The sequence below is a fragment of the Lepeophtheirus salmonis genome, chromosome 6, assembly GCF_016086655.4.
Source record: "Lepeophtheirus salmonis chromosome 6, UVic_Lsal_1.4, whole genome shotgun sequence".
NCBI classification, from domain to species: Eukaryota; Metazoa; Arthropoda; class Copepoda; order Siphonostomatoida; family Caligidae; genus Lepeophtheirus; species Lepeophtheirus salmonis.
The window spans coordinates 12,153,112-12,172,149 of record NC_052136.2 but is presented as its reverse complement, the minus strand read 5'-3'; the positions used below and the strand labels follow the sequence as shown (position 1 = coordinate 12,172,149).

At 33.5% G+C, this 19,038-nt stretch overlaps 1 long non-coding RNA gene across 1 annotated transcript in view; it reads right to left on the bottom strand.

The window, feature by feature from the left end:
- Window positions 1-19,038, bottom strand: part of LOC139905609 (uncharacterized) — a 46,645-nt gene that overhangs the window by 3,526 nt on the left and 24,081 nt on the right. The window lies entirely within an intron of this gene.

Here is a 19,038-nt window from a genome sequence, read left to right as displayed (position 1 = left end):
ACTTCATCCAGATCCATAATGTGGATATTCGGGGTTAAATCATACTAATATAAAAGGTTGTGTGAACAATGCCCTATAACTTCCACCACAATTGTTTTGACAACAAACAATAGTCATCATGGAACAAGCAAGGAGAGACGCCATCCTCGAATTGGCTTGCACGGGGCACAAGCACTCTGCTATCTACAAGCTTCTTAACTACCCCAAGACCACGGTGTACCGGGTCTTCAATGCCTGGGAGATTGAGGGGAAGGTCTGCCGCAAGGCCCACAACATGAGAAGTGACCGAATCCGCACTCCCCACTTCCTTGAAGGCCTCCAAAAGTCCATCAAGGCTTCGCCGCGGACTTCCTTGTCCAGGTTGGCCAAGAACCGTGGAGTGAGCACGCAGCTGGTCTCCAAGGCTGTGAATGAGGACCTCGGGTACAGGTCATACCGAATGGCATTCATGAAGGCCACCAGGCTCACCAACGGTAAGCGTCTCCTCAATGACCTGAACAGCCATGAATGAAGAATCATCTTCTTCTCCGACGAGAAGAACTCGACTGTCGACAGAAGCTATAAGGTCCAGAATGACAGGTGGATTGCCAAGGAGAGAGAAGAGGTCCCTGCGGTCTTCACTAGAAAGTTACCGGCCTCTGTGATGACCCTGGGTGTCATCTGCAGCACCTGTGAGGTGATGCCTCCTTTCTTCTTCAATCCCAAGGAAAGGGTTAACGCGATAAGGTACTGCGAAGTCATGGAGGAGTTCGTCATCCCCTGGAGGAAGGATACAGCCGCTGGGAGGGAGTTCATATTCCAACAAGACTCAGCGCCCGCACACATCGCCATGAGGACCACTAACCTCTTCAACTCCAACGACATCACTTTCGGGGATTGCAACACCTAGCCCTCCCACTCACCCGACCTCAATCCGCGTGATTACTACTGGTAGGGGAAGTTGGATAGGGAGGTGTGCAAGGTCAGCCACAAGAGCATCGCGGCCTTTAGGGTTCCATTACGAGGAAGTGGAATACTGTCGATTCCGCGGAAGTCATCAGGGCATGCAAATCCTTTAGGGGCAGGATGGAGAAGATGGTGGCTGCTGAGGGAGGATATGTTGAATAAATTTATTGTTGAATATCATGTATAACTTTTTCATATTAACAAATACACTCCAAATTCCTTTTTTATCAAGCAGGTTGAATTTTAAGATAGTTCCAATTTATAGTGGACACCCTGTAAGTTTTCTTATTTTTATGAAAATTATAAATTACAGTCAATATTCTTGGGTATTTCATCTCATCTCATAAATTTAAATACAAAATCTATAGTTGATCAAAATATGTCAATGAAATATCTGGCTATGTTGACTCATTTTTTTCGTTTCTTAACTTTGGTTACAGACTGTTTTTGTCTTAAATCACCATTTATTACGTAAACACCATGATATTGAATATTATGTAGATCGAAAGAAAGAAAAGGGGAGTGTAATTCAAGGAGTATTGAGTTCCCTTACCCATAAAAAACCTCTCATATTCTTGATGTTAGTTAAACTTGAGTCAACGTATGTAAAAATAGCTTTTAAGCAATATTTTGTCGTAGTATGAATATTTTAATGTATTCCTCTTTTAGGATGTTGGAGTATGCTTAAGAAAAGGATCTTCGTCTTTAAGGAACGGATAATTGAAAGCAACTAAACAACTCTTTTCTCTAAATGTTAACTTTGCAACATTTTTTTGTTTTTTTTAGGAAGAGGAAGGATCTAACGCAACAAGTCAGTATTTAGTAATATTAACACGCATGTACTTTGTGTCAATTCGATTTGAGATAATGAAAAGGGCATTTTTCTGAAAATTGATAAGATGCTCAAGACTCTTAACTCCTGGATGTCATAAACATACATGAAGTTTATTACATTCAATTGTAGTTCTTATTAAGGAGTAATGAAATCTGGACAGTGGATCAGCAAACCCCCATAATGATAATATCTTAGTAACTCAATTTTCAATCAAAATAGTTTTTCATTCTTCAGGGTCTAACTTTTTGTGATCTTTGTCAAAAATGATACCTAAATTATTCCATAATTTAGAGAGAAATGCAACATGACAACCTTTCTAACATAATTGTATGAACTGGTACAACAAGAAGTTTGCTTCAAAGCCTGTAAATAGTATGTCCCTTCAACGTAAAGGTAGTACTTTAAAAGTTTGTTAAACTAAAAAAAAAAATTGTGATGTTTGAAAAACAGTCATATGGTAAAGGGAGGAGATAAGCATAAAGAAACATAAACTTCTTGAGAGTTTCTTATAAATCAAAAACTATCCCATGTACTTTTACTCTTCTCAATTATTCTACCCCTCAATAAGTCGTTCGTTTTCTTTATGACGAATGACTTGTGATCTGAACTAATGTAACTAATGTGATATGACTTCGTGGCTACGGTCTTAACATCCAGACTGAGGAAGAAAAAGGTTAGGATGGATTCCAGGTCCATACCTTCCATCCTCCACAGATTTATGGAGGTAATGTCCCTCCAAATTTGAATTTTTATCAAAAGATATTTGCAGTGTGCTACCCTTTTTGAAAGTAGTTTTCTCTGAATTTTTGGCGGATATCATTTTCCAAATTTCTTCATATAAATTGCTCACAAATAAAACCACTACACGAGTATATATGTATAATTGGCGGCTGATGGTAGAGAGTGTTTACAGTTTATTTCATGATTCTCAAATGCAAATACGTAGCTACATTTATCTTCAACACGCCAAATTATTTTACTTATAAATCCTGCGATTTGTTGAATACCATTTTGCCTTGCATTGTTTTCAGCAGTTATGGATACAATGACGTCATCCAATTGTTCTTAGGTAGACTTGGAACATTGATTGGAACTTATCATTTCTTTAATCGACGTCTTTTGACTCCTGTTCTTGTTTCGATATTCGTTTACATCTTCTGATACTTTTATAAATGATGATTTGTAATAAATATACTGAAAACCGTTTGGATGTTTCTGGGCTTTTGAAATATAAAAGTAATCCGTTCCTTGAGATTCTATAAAAACCGTTTTTCATAGCTTGAATGGCTTGTTTTACATCTTACCTTTTCGAAAAACGCTATTATTAACTTGAATTGATTCCTGGACGGACTGATCTCTTTTCTCTCACGTAAGATGTCAGAAGTCGACTTTTTTTTTTAATTATGTGAAAATGAGAAAAATGGGTTTTCTATTTCTTGCTATTTTTGTTTATAATAAAATAAAAGATATTCTTGTAACATTAAATTTAACTACTTACAGAAAGAAGTTTCTAATACCGTAGAGAAAAGCTTATTCCTTAGAATCTCTAGTTTAAATTGAATGATTTTTTTAGAAGTATAATGCTTCAGTAAAACTGCAATAGTCTCTTAAAGATGCCACATCATTAAATTAGATTATAAGGATGAGTAAAATAGATGTTAGTAGGATTAGGTTCTTAACCGGGGGATCTGGAATTATTATGTATTATGCTTATATTTTAAATCATTTGAGGCCATTGTTGTATTGATATAATATAATTTGTCGTGAATTCCCAATTTGTCCTTCATGTACTGACGATATCTCTGATATTTGAACTTTGGGGCATGGAAACGTCCCATTTTTTGATGTGAATGTAGAAGAAGGGCGTAGAATTGAAATGTATATCGAAAATTGTTGTTTCTGTTCACTAGGACCACTGAATCTATTAGGAAACACTTACTTCTTGTTTTAATTGGTTTTATTACGAATGTGTTTCTTATTGGCGAGATCAATGTCTAGAAATGTCTTCTATTTCTCCATTGAGTCATGAAGCATCTATGTGTTTGGACATTTTGGTGCCTCTAATAGGGATGATCAAAAAGTGGATGGAGAGTTTGTTTACATTTTCCCTCGTGGCTATGGGTTTAATACAGAGCTCAGGGACTTAACACTGTGAGTATTTGAAAAATGTGTTCACAAATAAACAATATAATTTGACTGAAAATTTATCTGATAACCCGTACAATTAAAATATTAATGGAAGAAGAGAAGGTATTAAACAATTTCTGGAGAACTTAATGAAGGATCATTGTATTTTTGTACTGGGAGGAGTTCATTATATGGCTTTAAATAAGCCAGAATATAAATTATATCATGATGGCTTTTGTAGCATAAATGGCTATTTGAGGTGCATTTGATAATGTTTCCATACACTTTCTTACTGAAAATCATTCAAAGTTTTCGCCAGACTGCAGCTTCGGCATCAATTACAAATCTTATTATAATCAACAAAAAATTGAATGTGTTGAGGATTTAGTAGAAATTGTCGTCAAAAAATATACTAGATTCAATGTTATATACCCTTAGAAGAGTAGTGCCTACAAATACAATAGAGGAATTTGTAGGAAATTTTTAGACAAGTATTAATGTCCTTTAAAAGGAATAAAGCACTATCACATATTCATCTTCAAATTTACTTCTCCTGGAGTTGTACACGTAAAAGAATGGCCTGATAGTTCATAAACTCCTTCTTTATTAAAACATGTAATTGTGGCCATTGAATTGCATATCTCGATTCCTAAAGAGTATATCGGAGAAAAGGATTGAATATCTTATGAAGAATGTCGTCGTTCCCATTGTTTTTTCTTTTAATCAAATGAAAAACCTCTTCTTACAACTTATACAAAATGAAACGAATTGCTTTACCAAAGAATTAATAAATATTAATTTTCCTCAACATTACGACTTATTACCAGCTGTTTACTTCTTCTCCTACAGCTGTCACTTTATCTTTTGATTATTCGCCATCTAACTATTTGGGAGAAGATATTCCTTTAACATTATGTTGTTTAATTTTATTAATTTGTAATCCACTCCTTTTCTATTATCAGACTCAGCATGCAATTTTGATCGTACAAATAACTTGACAACCCATTCTGATCAAAAACAATGACTCTCAAATGAATCTGCAATTGTTGTGTTTAAATCAAGTAGAAAAAGAAATGGATTTTTTACAGTAAATATTTGAAGATTTTAATTTTAAGGAAGTCCTAGACATTCAGGATATTTTATTTTAGATGAAGAAATTAAAGTGCGTAAGAAGAATTGTACAATTAATTATTCAATTGTAATTTTTGGAGTGATTGCAAAAATACGAAAGATTTGGGCACATATTTGTTATTTATCATCCAAAATATTAAATTAAGTTATTTTAATAACACACCAAACATTTTTAATTTTCGTACAAAATTTCAAAAATTAAATTTTTCCGCCGAAAAAATCTTTACACTTCGTTTTTGCAACATAAATCAAGGTTTTGATGAATGCAATGAAATTGTTCCTGTCAAATACTAAAATAAAGAAAAAATATATAGATCCTTCTGAACATGACCAACGAATATCGACTTGAGATTATCCTGTTGCCATGGTCCACTCCCAACTACCCGGACATAAACGTGGTGTTTCAGCAGAATGGTGCCCTACACACGCGTCCAAAAAGGCCCAGATTTGGTCGGAGGACAACTTCCCTTTCTTTGCCAAAGAAAATGTGCCCCCTACTCACCAGATGCCAACCTATTGGACTTCACTTTTTGGGTACATGTTGATTCCAAGGCCGGCACCATCCGTCATCCAAATATCAACAGCCTCAAGGACATCATCAGCCAGCACTGGGATGCCATGTCTAAGGACTACATCCGCAATTGATTCAAAAGCCATCATTCTGCCAAGAAAGGGCTTCATCGATGATTAGGGTAGTCAAGACATCATATTAGTATTTTATTGAAAAATACATCTTGATAAAGTCTAAATATTTTTCCACTGCCTCCCCCCTTATTCACAAAAATTAAACTTTTGAAAAAAATTAAAAAAATTCAAATATTAAAATTTTTGAAAACAAAATATTAAATAAAAAGCAGAAGTTCCTAAATTGGGAGGTGCATCCTCCTATGCCCCCCTGCAGACACTCCTGATATATAGGCTGGAATTTCTCCGAGGTCGATCCACAATGCTATTCCGAGACTAACGAGAATGTTGTACACTGTATTCATATATATTTGGAGTACTAATGTTGTTGATTTGAGCCTTCATTGAAGGCCCTTGGAATTATTTTTTTTACAAAACAATCATGACACTGAAGATTCATTCATCTTTGTTGAATAACATGTAATTTTTACATACATATTTTTTAATTTTTTTGTTTTTTTAAAGGTTGTAAATAAACTCATTGATTCACCGAATTATCTATTTATTTTTTTCCTTTTTTTTGTTTCATTGTCTTACAGTGTGGAAGACGTAATAAGAGGGATATATTATTCAATCTTTAGTCAAGGTTACGAATGTCTTTACTTTGTTAGCTGAATCTTCTTAATATATATATATATTAAATCAATCTTATCGATGAACATCACACTTGAGATATACGTGAATATATTTTGTTAAGAGTCATATTTGATGCAATTAAATCAATGATTTGTAATTATTAATAAAAAAAAGTAATAATATAGCAGAAAACCTTCCAGGTCACTGCATGCATATATATGTAATATTGTGCCTACATAAATCATGTATTCATAAAATGTCATCTACAATTCATATAATTCTCTAGGAATAGAAGCAAAGATGATTCATAGGGTTAATAGGGGAGTAGTTTTAGCGTTTTTCTGCAGCAGAGCAAAAAAATTATTATTTGATTTTTTTTTTTTTTCTAAAAATTTTTATTTTCTGGGACTTCCAGTTTCTACGAAATATTTTATAAACTTCTACTGATAACTAGGGTTGTGCTGATGACAAGGAGTCTACAGGATTATATATATATATATTTTTTTTTTGGGGGGTGGGGCGGAATATTAAATTTCTTCGAAAAATATTTCAAAAATCTAAAGCCATTCGAAAAAAAAATACATAGTGATTCTCAAAAAGTTTCAAAAATCTAGAACTTTGCACAAAAATTATACTATTTGGAAAGTTTAAATTTCAAATATAAATTCTTTTGAAAAAAAGATTAAAATATTATATTTTTTGGATAAAAATTTCAATAATAGAGCTATTTACAGACAAATAAATTTTTCGGAGAAAAAAATTGGAAAAATTAAACATTACAAAAAATTCAAATTTGTTTATTTTCACATCAGACTGTTAGAGAATTGTGAGGATGGAGAGGCCACTTTTGACTCAGGCAATAAAAAATACACCCATCTCCTCCGTTGCAAGACTCTTTTAGTTTATTTTGAACTCTTTTTTTTTTTTACCCTTTTGGCTCCCTAAAGCCCTGATACCAACAGCTTCGACAACATCTTTTGGGTGTATGTTGAGAGGAAGGCCTGCAGTATCCGTCATTCAAACACCAAGGCCCTCAAAGATACCGTCAGAAATACTGCGACGCTATGACAAAGGACTACATCTGTAGCGGGTGCCTCGTCTTTTTCCGCCTCCTGGAAGTCATCATGGCTGTTAAGGGCGATACATTAATGATTAAGAAAGGTCAGAGACATTTATATTTATGGTATTAATTTTGTTGAAATTCTATTGTTAATTAATATATTTTATATTGTTGAAGTGTACAATTCAAAATGTTCAAATTTTAATGGACCACTCGGTAAATAAAACAAAATATGCAAGGATCTACTACATATAACCATCACTGCCTTGATAGGGAAAATTAATATTATATCCTATATGTACATCCTTGAGCATATTATTTTTTAGTTTATCAAAGTATTATATCTAGTATCTATATTACTAAGATTTTTTATTTTTTTTTATGAACAAGTCTATCTTTCTCTCTCTGAACAAAAAAAAAATTCAAATATGTATTGACACGCAGAAATAAATGTATGTAGTATTTTTGAACACTATTCATATGCATTGCATGTTTGTAATTGCATTTTTATGATGTGAAAAAAAACAATCAGGGCTATATATCATCCTCCTCATCACATAAATACTATAAGCAGCTTCTGTTCTGCTGTAATTATTTGGAATATTAAGGTTAAATAATATTTACAATAAATGTCAATTAGCCGTCCTTGTTGCAATATTTTTGTCTTCTTCTCAAAATACATAGATCAAAATTGTTAGTTTTGCCTTGGTTTTGTTTCTAATATACTTGAAGGTCATTATGTACATTGTAGGTACACTCATTACGAAAAAGAGATTGGATATTGTGGCAGAACACATACATAAAAAAATAACATTATTTCTCCATCAGCTATCGATTTTTCTCTTCTTCTAGGTTTGATGCACATATTGGCCTGATAGGTATACTCAGTCCTATCAAAACCCATCATGATCTGAAATTGTAAACACTAAGAGGAAGGCAGCATTTCTGTAGAAAAAATCAAATTACCCCTTGGATTCATTTTATATTACAGGGATGTCCAGGTAAATTGGGACATTTTTTTTAAGTTCTATAACTTAGACAACTTTAATTTGACAGGATTTTTTTACAAGACAAATGAGGTTGGGAGTATAGTTTAAGCACGAAAAGTTTCGTTCAAATAGGTAAAAACAAACACGGAGCACGGGAAAAGGTGGCCGTTGTAGAAATAATTCGTGCGATTACAAAGACACTATGTTAGCCGAGATTGACGGTCTACAGGATCAAGGACTAGTCAAAGCTAACCGACAAGTCCAAACAGCAGCCCCACACCGCAAAAAAGCGACCAAAAGAGTAATCCTACGTTTCTAGTGGGCCTCAAACGGTCGACAGATGCGAACCCGGCTACACCGATGACCGTGCTAGCAAAAACTACGGAGTCAGGACGCAGACTGTCCAGAGGGCGGTAAAGACCGACCTGAATTTGACATCTACAAGGACTCGAATAGGTACATCTTGTTATAGAAGGTGAAGGAAATCCAGTTGACCAGGAGCCGCAAATTATTGAACCTCCTCAAGGATAAACGTTGTCCTGTAACTTTCTTTAGTGTCTAGAAGAAGCAAACCGTAAACATGGTAAAAAACAGCCAGAACGACCGCTTCTTAGCGATTTTCGGTCTCGTTCATGACGTTGGGAATCATCAGGTCCAACGGGACGGTGATGCAACTGATCTTCTTCAACCAAAAAGAGAGAGTCGACGCTGACGAGCTGCTGAAGGACAAAGTCATCACGTAGATGAAAACCAACGATGGGGCAACGGGTTCACCTTCCAGCAGGCTTGCTCAAGGGGAAAAAGTCGAATTTTGGTTACCCCAGACATGGAACTCCAACTCTCCTAATTTCAATCCTATGGACTAATTATTTTATTGGGAGTTAGAGAAGCAAGTCTGCTTGAGGCTCCACTACAGTTTGGCCAACCTCAAGAAATCGATTGTGAAGTATTGGGCCAAGGTAAATCCTGCACACCTCGTCTCGGCCTGCCCCTCCTTTCTGAACCCGCCTCGACATGGTCATCACCACCAACGGCAGATATATCGAGTAATCCTTTTCTTTATTGAACAACTTTTGTCCGTAAATTTCTGTAAAATTAAAATTTCAGTAGTCACGGGACATTAAAAAAAAATGTCCCAATTTACTGCACATCCCTGTACTTTGCTTTAAGCTTGGATTTCTTAATTACTGTTGAACCTCCTATTAAGTTTTCGCACCATTCATCTGTGGAATAGTCGTGTCAGACGTTAGACAGTCCTATAACAGGGTCATCTGTAGGGTAGGGGGTGGGATGGAGGGGCTCTAGCCCACCCCAAAAAAGGAATTCTGCTTATAAACATTCATTTTTTTCGTCATTCTGGCAAATTATGTACAATGGGAACCCGTTTAAATTTTGAAATTTAACTTTAGAATTTTTTTGTGAATAACTGCGGATTTTTAAAATTTAACTTTTGAAATTTTTTGTGAATAAGAGTAGATTTTTGAAATTTTTTGTGAATAACTGTATATTTAAAAAAAAAAATCAAAAAACTTAATACACAGTCGGAATTTTTTTACGAACAATTATAATTTTTCAAATATTTTTCAAAAAAGTTTAATTTTTTATGTATGGCTTTGGATTTTTAAATTTTTATTCTTTTAAATTAAATATTTGAAATTTTTAAAAGGTAATAATTTTTCGATTTTTTCCTACAAAATCCAAAAGCCAACCCCTTGTATAATGTTCGACGATTGATATAACTTCTTAAGGAGAGAGAAATGTGTACCAAATTTGAACATCTAGGGAGGAAAGGCAGCAAAAAATGCTGAAAACTTAGCCAGTCACAAACCTTAAATAACAAATACTTTGTTTCAGGCATAAAAGTAAAATCCTTGTCCACTTTCATAGGCATGGTTAATTTAAAAAGATGGTCTTTCACTTCGAATGAATGTAAATATATCGAAAATGAATTCTACAAGATGCCCGTTTATATTGATAAAAGAAAAACGGATAGTAAAAAATCTAAATCTTGTGGCAACATGGATTTAATATATTTTTGAATACCTGAGTACTTTTCCCTTTATAATTCAAGGAGCCAATGGATTCATCCTTTGATCTTCTTCTGTTCCTCCTCCAAAACGTATACTCAATCCTACCTCCGCTCTAATAATTTAATATTTTTTACCTTAACTTGGCGGGAAAAATACAAATTTAGGTCGAAAATGCAAATAACAGCCCAAAATGCAAGTAAATATTATTTGCATAATTTGAACATCACTATTTATAATATAGTAATAATCAATACTTCTGGTGTACCCTAAAAAAAAGTGTCAAAAATAACATTAGTTCAAAACTTAAAAATACGTATCATGTAGTCATTGTGTCCCACTGGCTTTATAACAAGAGTCGGCATGTGCAAAACGTACATAAAAATAGCAATTTTAAGAGTACAAAGAGAAAAAACAGTTGCTGTTATCGTTCTTTTTTTCTTTTTATTTATTCTTTAATAGATCGTCGTTAACATATCTCTATGATTTATGAATTTCCCACCATCTTTACTTTTGGTGTAACATTTTTAAACTGTATATTACAAAAATAAAACCTATATATATTTAGACATATTTTAAAAAACTTTTCCAGCATTAATGCATTTTAAATGTTGAAGATTCTTATTTTGATGTAAGCTATCAATTTTTCAGCTTTTTCCCCTCAAGAGTTTTCTGAACACTAGTTGGTTTAATTATAATTAGCTACTGCGAAGCTGTAAATAATGACTATTGACTATTGAACAATAATTCCTTAGTTGGAAAGAATTGACAAACTACCGACAGATTTTCGGTTTTTCTTTCTTTTCCTTTTTCCGGGAAAGATTGCGAAATACACTAAAGACAACGACGTGCTCAGAGTTTGTTCTGAACAAGTCGTAACTAAACTCCCGTAGCAACATCTGACATTAAACTATGCAATAACAGTTCTTTCAAGTTAAACTATGTCACTTTATATATTACAAGGGGGGTAGTGACGTCTCATATCATAGAGTTATTAGACGTTGTCGATCAGGCAAGCTTTGCCTATATTATATGTATAGATGATTACCACTCAAGAAATCCTCTGTGTTACTCGCCGTTTTTGATAACCAAACTCACACGTAGTTACTCAATAAATAGATATCCTCAAAAATGGAAGAATAAATACAACGGGGGGAAAATATGATGTTACTTATTACTGATGAGCCAGGGTTTACTTTAGTCTCTAGAGGGATCCCTGGCTAAGTTTTAGCTACGCACACTCCTGCGAGATTCATTAATATGGCTACATTGTTATTTCTTAATCTAAAATATCTGTTTTTATTCAAACATACATTAATATGTACAAACTTAGCTTTATGAATTTAGATTAGGGTCTCAATAAAAATCAATTTTTTTGTATAAGTCAATGACTTAGTTTAAAAAATGATCCTAATTGTACAAAAAACATTTAAAAAATGTTTCAACAGTTTTGAAAAATATTTAGAGGTTGCTCAACGACCGTAAAGTCGTTTTAAAGTTTAAAAACTGATGACTTTCTTGAATAATGTCTTTTTACTTCATATTTAAACTTTTTTTTGTAAACCAGTAAATTGAGCTTACTGAATTTAAAATAAAATATATTTTATAACTATTTCAACAAAAAAATATTTATATGTTCAAAATCATCTCAATAGAAGCTGATTGAAATTTAGATCATGATCTTTTTTTTTTTTATCTTTTTTAGCATATTGCACTCTGATAACCAGTGAAAAATTGCACTTACTTTTAAATCATATTAAATTTAGCAAAAAAATTAAAATTAAAGTTTTTTTTCCTCCTATACTTAACTTCGAGAGAACAAAGGATTTTTTTTTTAATAATTAAATTTAGTCTATCTTTGAAGAAAGGGAGTCGAACAGGTCTCCTCGACAAATATAATATATGTTTGGAAAATTTGCAAGAGGCGGATTTGTAAGTATGTCTATTAATTTAAGAATATTCGATCAACAACTTGATTAGACTGAGATTATTCAAAGGAGAATTGGAGGCCTAAGATTCATTGACCCAAGTATTGAAACATAACACACGTAATCCTCATTCTTCCCCTGGAGTCTATTTGAATTCTAATCTCTATATCCAAATCTTGAGACTATATATTACTTTTGAAAGCCAACAAACACGGTGCATTGTACCAGGTGACATTAACTTAACTCCACACTCAGAAGCATCGGCAAGAAATTAATTATTTTAATAATGATCTGTTTTTGTCTCTTTAATATCTTTTTTAAGATTATCCCTTGCAAATTCAATAGTACAATCGTGTATGCCTTCCAAAAGACTGGTCATCTCTTCATCTGGAGTTCAAGGCTTATAGTTAGTTTTGTTGATTTATGTCCAATTATCTTTGAATCTTTTGAACAAAGGAACATCTGATGACGATGTGGCACCCATTAACTCTTGAAAAACTGTTCCAATAACTAATTCCATTATATAGTGTCTTCAAGCAAAAGGTAGAAATTTTTTGCCTAGTAATTTTTCAAATTGAACATAACTTCCATTATTGTTGCCGGTGTTTGAACTTACAGTGTCAAAACACATTGCTTTGTTTTACTAAATATGTATGCAGTCTTTGTTCAATTTATAACTCAATCATAATTTATTTGATACATCATCAACAAAAAGGAACACAAAGGTATCCAAATGATATTTTTTTTTTGTTGGTGCTATCTTCGAATAGGATGATTTAGATTTTTATTTTGTAGTTTTATGTGCTAAAATTGAATTAAAATGATCACTTTCTGTTAAAAGGTCATTAAGGCCATGGAAATTAAAAATTTAATTTTTTTCCATTAACTTAATGTGAATTTAACCTAATTGCAAATTTAATATTTATGGGTTGCAATATGCTAAAGAAATAAAAGAAGGGTCATGAGCTAAATTTTTATCAAATTCAATTGACATTACTTTGAACATATAATTATCATTTTTGTTGAAATAATTATAAAGCATATATTTTATTGTAAACTTAATAACTTCAATTTATTGGTTTTACAAAAAAGCTTTAATTTGAAGTATATGGACATTATTCTAGAAAACACTAAGTTTTTTCGTAAAAAAGTAATTTTTTAAAACTTTAAGGCCGTTCACCTACCTCTAAATATTTTTCAAAACTATTCAAACTTTTTTTAAATGTTTTTGTACAAATAGAAACCATTTTTCAACCTATACCATTTACTTTTCCAAAAAATATGATTTTATTATCACCATAATATATATGTATTGGAATTGTTTCTAGTTTAAACGCCTGATTCAAATTCAATCTAGAGAACTGATGATAAGTAGAATTTTAAAAATTTACAACAGTAAAATATTATGTTAACTTTTATTTAAGTTGAGTAACACGATGTGAGCGTTGATTGGGCGAATTGAATTATTAAGGAGTGAAAGATTCCATATCTTTAAATAGTTGTGGAAAAATGGCTAACTACCAATTGATTTTGAGCATTTTTGTTTATTTCACTCTTTAGAGTTAATGTTGCAATAAACAGAGGGGACTCAAAATACTGTAAAAACTAAAATTAATCTTATATAACTCAAGGAGGTTCTGAGATATAATTATAAAAAATGTGTAATAAACAATTGATCCAATGTTAACAATGTTTGTTTAAAGCCTTTTTTTGGTGATCTTTTATTTACACTAAAAAAGAGAGTTATGAGAAGCAATAAACCTCTCAGTTTGTTGAAGTCTGTTGCGTCTCCTAATATTCTTTTTAGTGATAGTAAGTTTTTACCAGGTCGTTAGAAAGTCTTGGAACAATATGAATATTGAGCAATTAATTACACCACGCAGCTTTAAATAAAATACTAGATTTTTTTAAATTTATTTGAACTTGTTTATTACTCATTAACGAACGTTATTTAGGAATTTGAGCACCTTCGGTATCAATCACACGCTTGATGCTTGACGCTTTGAACACGTTGACAACGTAGATCTTCGATATTGATCGCCACTATTTCTCAACATATTGCGTTAAGGACTCAATACTTCTGTGACGTTATTTACAGGCCTTGTTTTCAATTCCCCACGAGATACCTTAATCAAAGGGATTCAGGTCGGGGCTCTGTGGTGACCAGAAGTCCTTTGGCCAGAACTTCATTTTTTTGGGTCCATCCAATCCTCCGCGATTTTTGCCATATGTGCAAGAGGCTCGTCCTTTAAAAAAAAAAATAATAGGCTTTCTTTAATTGCTTTGTGATCTTCCAAACCTATGAAAGAACTTTGGTTTGCAAAATCATTAAGTAATTTTTGCTAGTCAATATGTATCCAACGAGGAACCAAATTGCCTTCATTTTGTGACCTTCATGTGAAGCTATGTCTAGCGTCATTACTGAGGCCGGATATTTGATGGGGGACACTTCACAGAGGTTGCAGTTGAATTTTCCAAAACATACGGCCCGATAATTTTCCCCATTGTACACGGTATCCACTGTAAATGTCTTCTTGTCCGAGAAGAATAAAATTCGGTTGTCGTGATACTTCAGGTCGTTGTAAAGCTTTTTGCACCAATCCAATCATAATGTTTGTTGTTATTGAGCGAGAAAGGGTGATCAATATGTCGGAGAGACTTGCCACCAGCTTACCGTATCGGAAACATTCCAACAGCTCACCAACCGCTTCTTCGCCACGTCCGTCATCTTCATCTTCGTGTTTTTCAAAAAAACTTATTTGCCGTTTCAGGAGTTAATTTGATCGGTTTTCCGCTTCTATGACAATCAGTGATGTCTTCACCATTATTCACCTTAGGCCTGACCTTCCATACAGTGGTTTTTCGGACATTAAGGGGTTTAACAATATCAGAATTGCTAAATCTGTTGCGGACTAAACGAGTCACTCCATTTTATCCTAGAGCCTTGTTAAATAAGGTGTTCAAAAGTTAAACAATAAGCCGTTCTCTTTTTCTTTAACACAACTTTTGCATAAAATTAACTAAAACCTCTAAATACGTAATTAAAGTCATTTTCCAAAACTTTTTGACGGCCCGTATGTGGGGTTATATTCAAATCACAAAATGACCGGGTTTTGATCAAAAGAGGATTTGTCCTATAGGATCTATTGAAAAGATAAATGAGAGTGGGCGATGCCATTAACAGGTCTTGTAAGACGCTCATTATCCTTGTGCTCTCGGCGTTCGAAATTAACTGCATTGATTACACAAGCTCCATCCTTGAAAAGGTCTCTACCCATGGGTCAATTATCACTTAAGGAAATGCCTTTCAACAAGATTGTGCTCCCTCTAACACGTCCCATATGATGCAAAAAGGGTGTATCCAGTAGTGTTCATGAAAACTTTTAGGTCTCTAATAATATTAATAAAAAAGTTATATGCAATTATTCATTTGAGAGTATTTGGGATCAACAAACATAATGACGTAACTGGAAGAATCGTTGTATGTTTTGGTATAGCAATTCTCAAGAAAACATTCATCAAAAGATCGAAGGAACTCTTATTAGAAAGTAAATCAGTTTTTAAGATGTATCATTTTTTCTAAATTTTGTTTTTAGTTATTAATAATATATGCCTACGTCATCATTAATTTTTACAAATAGAACTTAACAAATATTATGAATACATATATTGTGAGTAAAGGAAAATAAAGCCATAAACTTATTAGTCAAATCTTTAGAAAGCTATGGATTATGACATGTGTTAAATTTATATAAATAAATATAACACATCTTATGAATTTTTCCAGCATTATATACTTATGTTCTATATTATAGCGGTTTGATTTTCATCTTTTTCTAATTTCGATTACGGCTAGTAAGGAAAAATTGTCATATTGTATAAAAAAATTAAATATGCAAAATTGCATTGACCTTCGAGATCATCTTTAGGTCGCACATCTCGATCAAATTATGGAAAAAGGTAAGAACTCTTTACTTAGTGAGTATAGAAGAAATGTTACTTATTTGTTATTAAATAAATTTTAATGCACATATTTTTAACTTATAAAAAAGTGTGTAAAAAGTTATACAAATTAGTTACAAAACAAATCAAATTTGAGGTCTCTAGATTACGTACTCGTCGAGAAAATAACATTTGAAAGTGATCAACAAATTTACAATCGCACATGCCTTGACACTGAGCGTCTCCAGGACTTCCGTCTACGCCATCAGCTATTCGAAACGTTGCAGAAAAAGAGCCTTGTGAGCAAGGGTGTCTCGACTATATGGATGGTGGACTTTAAAACGCGCAACTCGGAGTGTGGCCTACCATGTATTTAATAATATAAACTCTACTTCTTCGTTTACCTGATTGAAACTGTGAAATAAGTTGTTATAAACATTTTTTTCAATATAAAAGATAAAGTTATTTAATAGTAACTATTAAAATAAGGGATACTTCAAATAGACAATACGTAAGAATTCAAAAATAAAAATCATATGAAACTGCATAGTAAATATAAGCCACTTTATGTTGAATTAGATCGCAGCTTCGCAACCTATCGTGCCTGGATTTCAGTTGCTATTTTCGTAATAGATACTCTCTTTCGGCTCTCATGTATTATTCCATCATTGAGTTCAACAACCAAGTTCTTGCCCATATTATTGAAAAGGATTTGCGAAATTTTGGCGAGAATACTTAACCATTTGTCACCCTGTTCACACACTTTTCCAACAATGACTTCAATTGCTATTTTTGAGCTCCCTTGCGTTTTTTCCCAGAAGGTAGCAACAAAGGAAGTTCTTGGATTTGGTGTTCAGATTAAGGGGTCCTTTTCTTCTTGTATGCCGATAATGTAAGTAAATAGAGAGATGTGAGGAACAGCATGTCTGATGGAGTTGCCAACTCTCTTCTGCTCATTATGTCAGTAAACTTGCTCATGCCATCTTGTTCCTCTTTCGAGACTACCACAAGCCTCATCCTATTGTTAAATGAAGAGTCACCAAAAGGCAGAAATGATCTGCAAGATGTAATTTTAGTTTCTTCTTGAGAGAAAAGGTAATGTATACCGCAACAAAATACAAGGCATTGCTTTCACCTGTAGTGGTCATTGTCTCCAGATTCGAAGGCTGCCAATCAGTGAGGATGATTTCAACCTTCTCAATGTCAACCTCTGCTAACATCTCTTTAATCTCTGAGATTTTCATGTCGCGGAATATCACAAGGCACTTTATTCTGATCTTCTTTTCTACTTCCAGGATTTGCGTGTCACTGATGTAGTAGTTGGCTACGTTGAATTGTCTGTACCTGACGAATCTTTCTTCATTGATGTTGGACTGAAACATTACAAGCAATATGTAGACGAAGTCTTCATCTGCTCCATCCAGTGAGTACTTGGCAAGATTGGGTACAGAGTGACATGTATCTCAGTTTAGTTGGCGCCCATGGACATGTTGCTTGTTGACCAACTTGGTGATGAACTCATCCTCTGTGAAATGGAGGCTGCAAATTTTTGAATTCTTAGTTATTGTCTTAATTGTCTCTTGGCTTTTTTTGTTAACTTATGATCTTGGAATGACTCTTTCCCACTTTGATCCGAGCTCTTGATTAGAGTACAAAATGAAGCCTGGGAATCTGTGAAAACTGTTGCCAGAAATTTTAACTGAAATTTACAATTGGGAGTGCCGACATATCCCTGATGGCCTCCAGTAGCTCAGCATTTTCACCCCATCTTCTTCGAAGTAAGATGATTCGATCACCACGTCAAGATACAAAGCTTTGTAGTTCTCACTTTTTATCAGTACTAACGGAAACGAGCTAAATATCTAGCCCACCTTTTGATACCAGCGTGAATTTCTTATCCTAAGAGACCAGTACAGATTAATTAAGAGCATCCTTGCATGTGAGGTTGAAGAGACCACTTTTGACATTGGCAATGAAAGAAACCCATCTGCTCTGTTGGAAGACTCTTTTGAATGAGTCTTTTGATTAATTTTGAACTCTTTTTTGACACTTTTGGCCCTTCTACAGCCTTGATGCCAATACCCCCAACGACACTTTTTGGTGTAATCTGAGATAAAGGGCTGCAGTGTCCGTCATCCAAACTCTAAGGTCCTCAAAGCAACTGCCAGCCAGTACTGGGATACTATGACAGAGGACTACATCTGTAGCGAGTGACTCGCCTTCTGCCGTCGACTGGAAGCCATCATTGCTGTTTAGAGTAGCACATTAATGATTAAGAGAGCTCAGACACACATCTATTTATAGTATTAATTTTGTTGAAATTAAATTGTTCATTAATAAATAATTCTAGTTGAAGTTTAAAATTCAGTGTTCAGATTTTAATGGAACACTCGGTAGAATGTCATCATTGCTTTAGATGAATTGTTGATGATGTAATGGTGGTTTTAAAATTGTGAACCTTGGCTCGATAACGTAATGTGAATAATTTACATTTTAGAAATTTTAAGCTATAAATCGAGATAGAGGATAAAATTGGTTTTATCAGTTAAGATCTGTCTAAGAAATATAAAAATAGTCTTTCTTGGAATGTAATTATTTACTTTGGAAACTCAGGAAGCAATGATACTATTACATATTATATTATTCTTATTTAGAGCTTTTATTTATGACTAGATATGGGGGGTTTTTGTAAGAGCGCGGGAAGATAGAAGGAGCGAGACTTATGGTACTTCTGAATTTAGACACTTATTAATATCAGCTGCCTTTTATAGGATTTTGGAGGGAGAAAATAAAT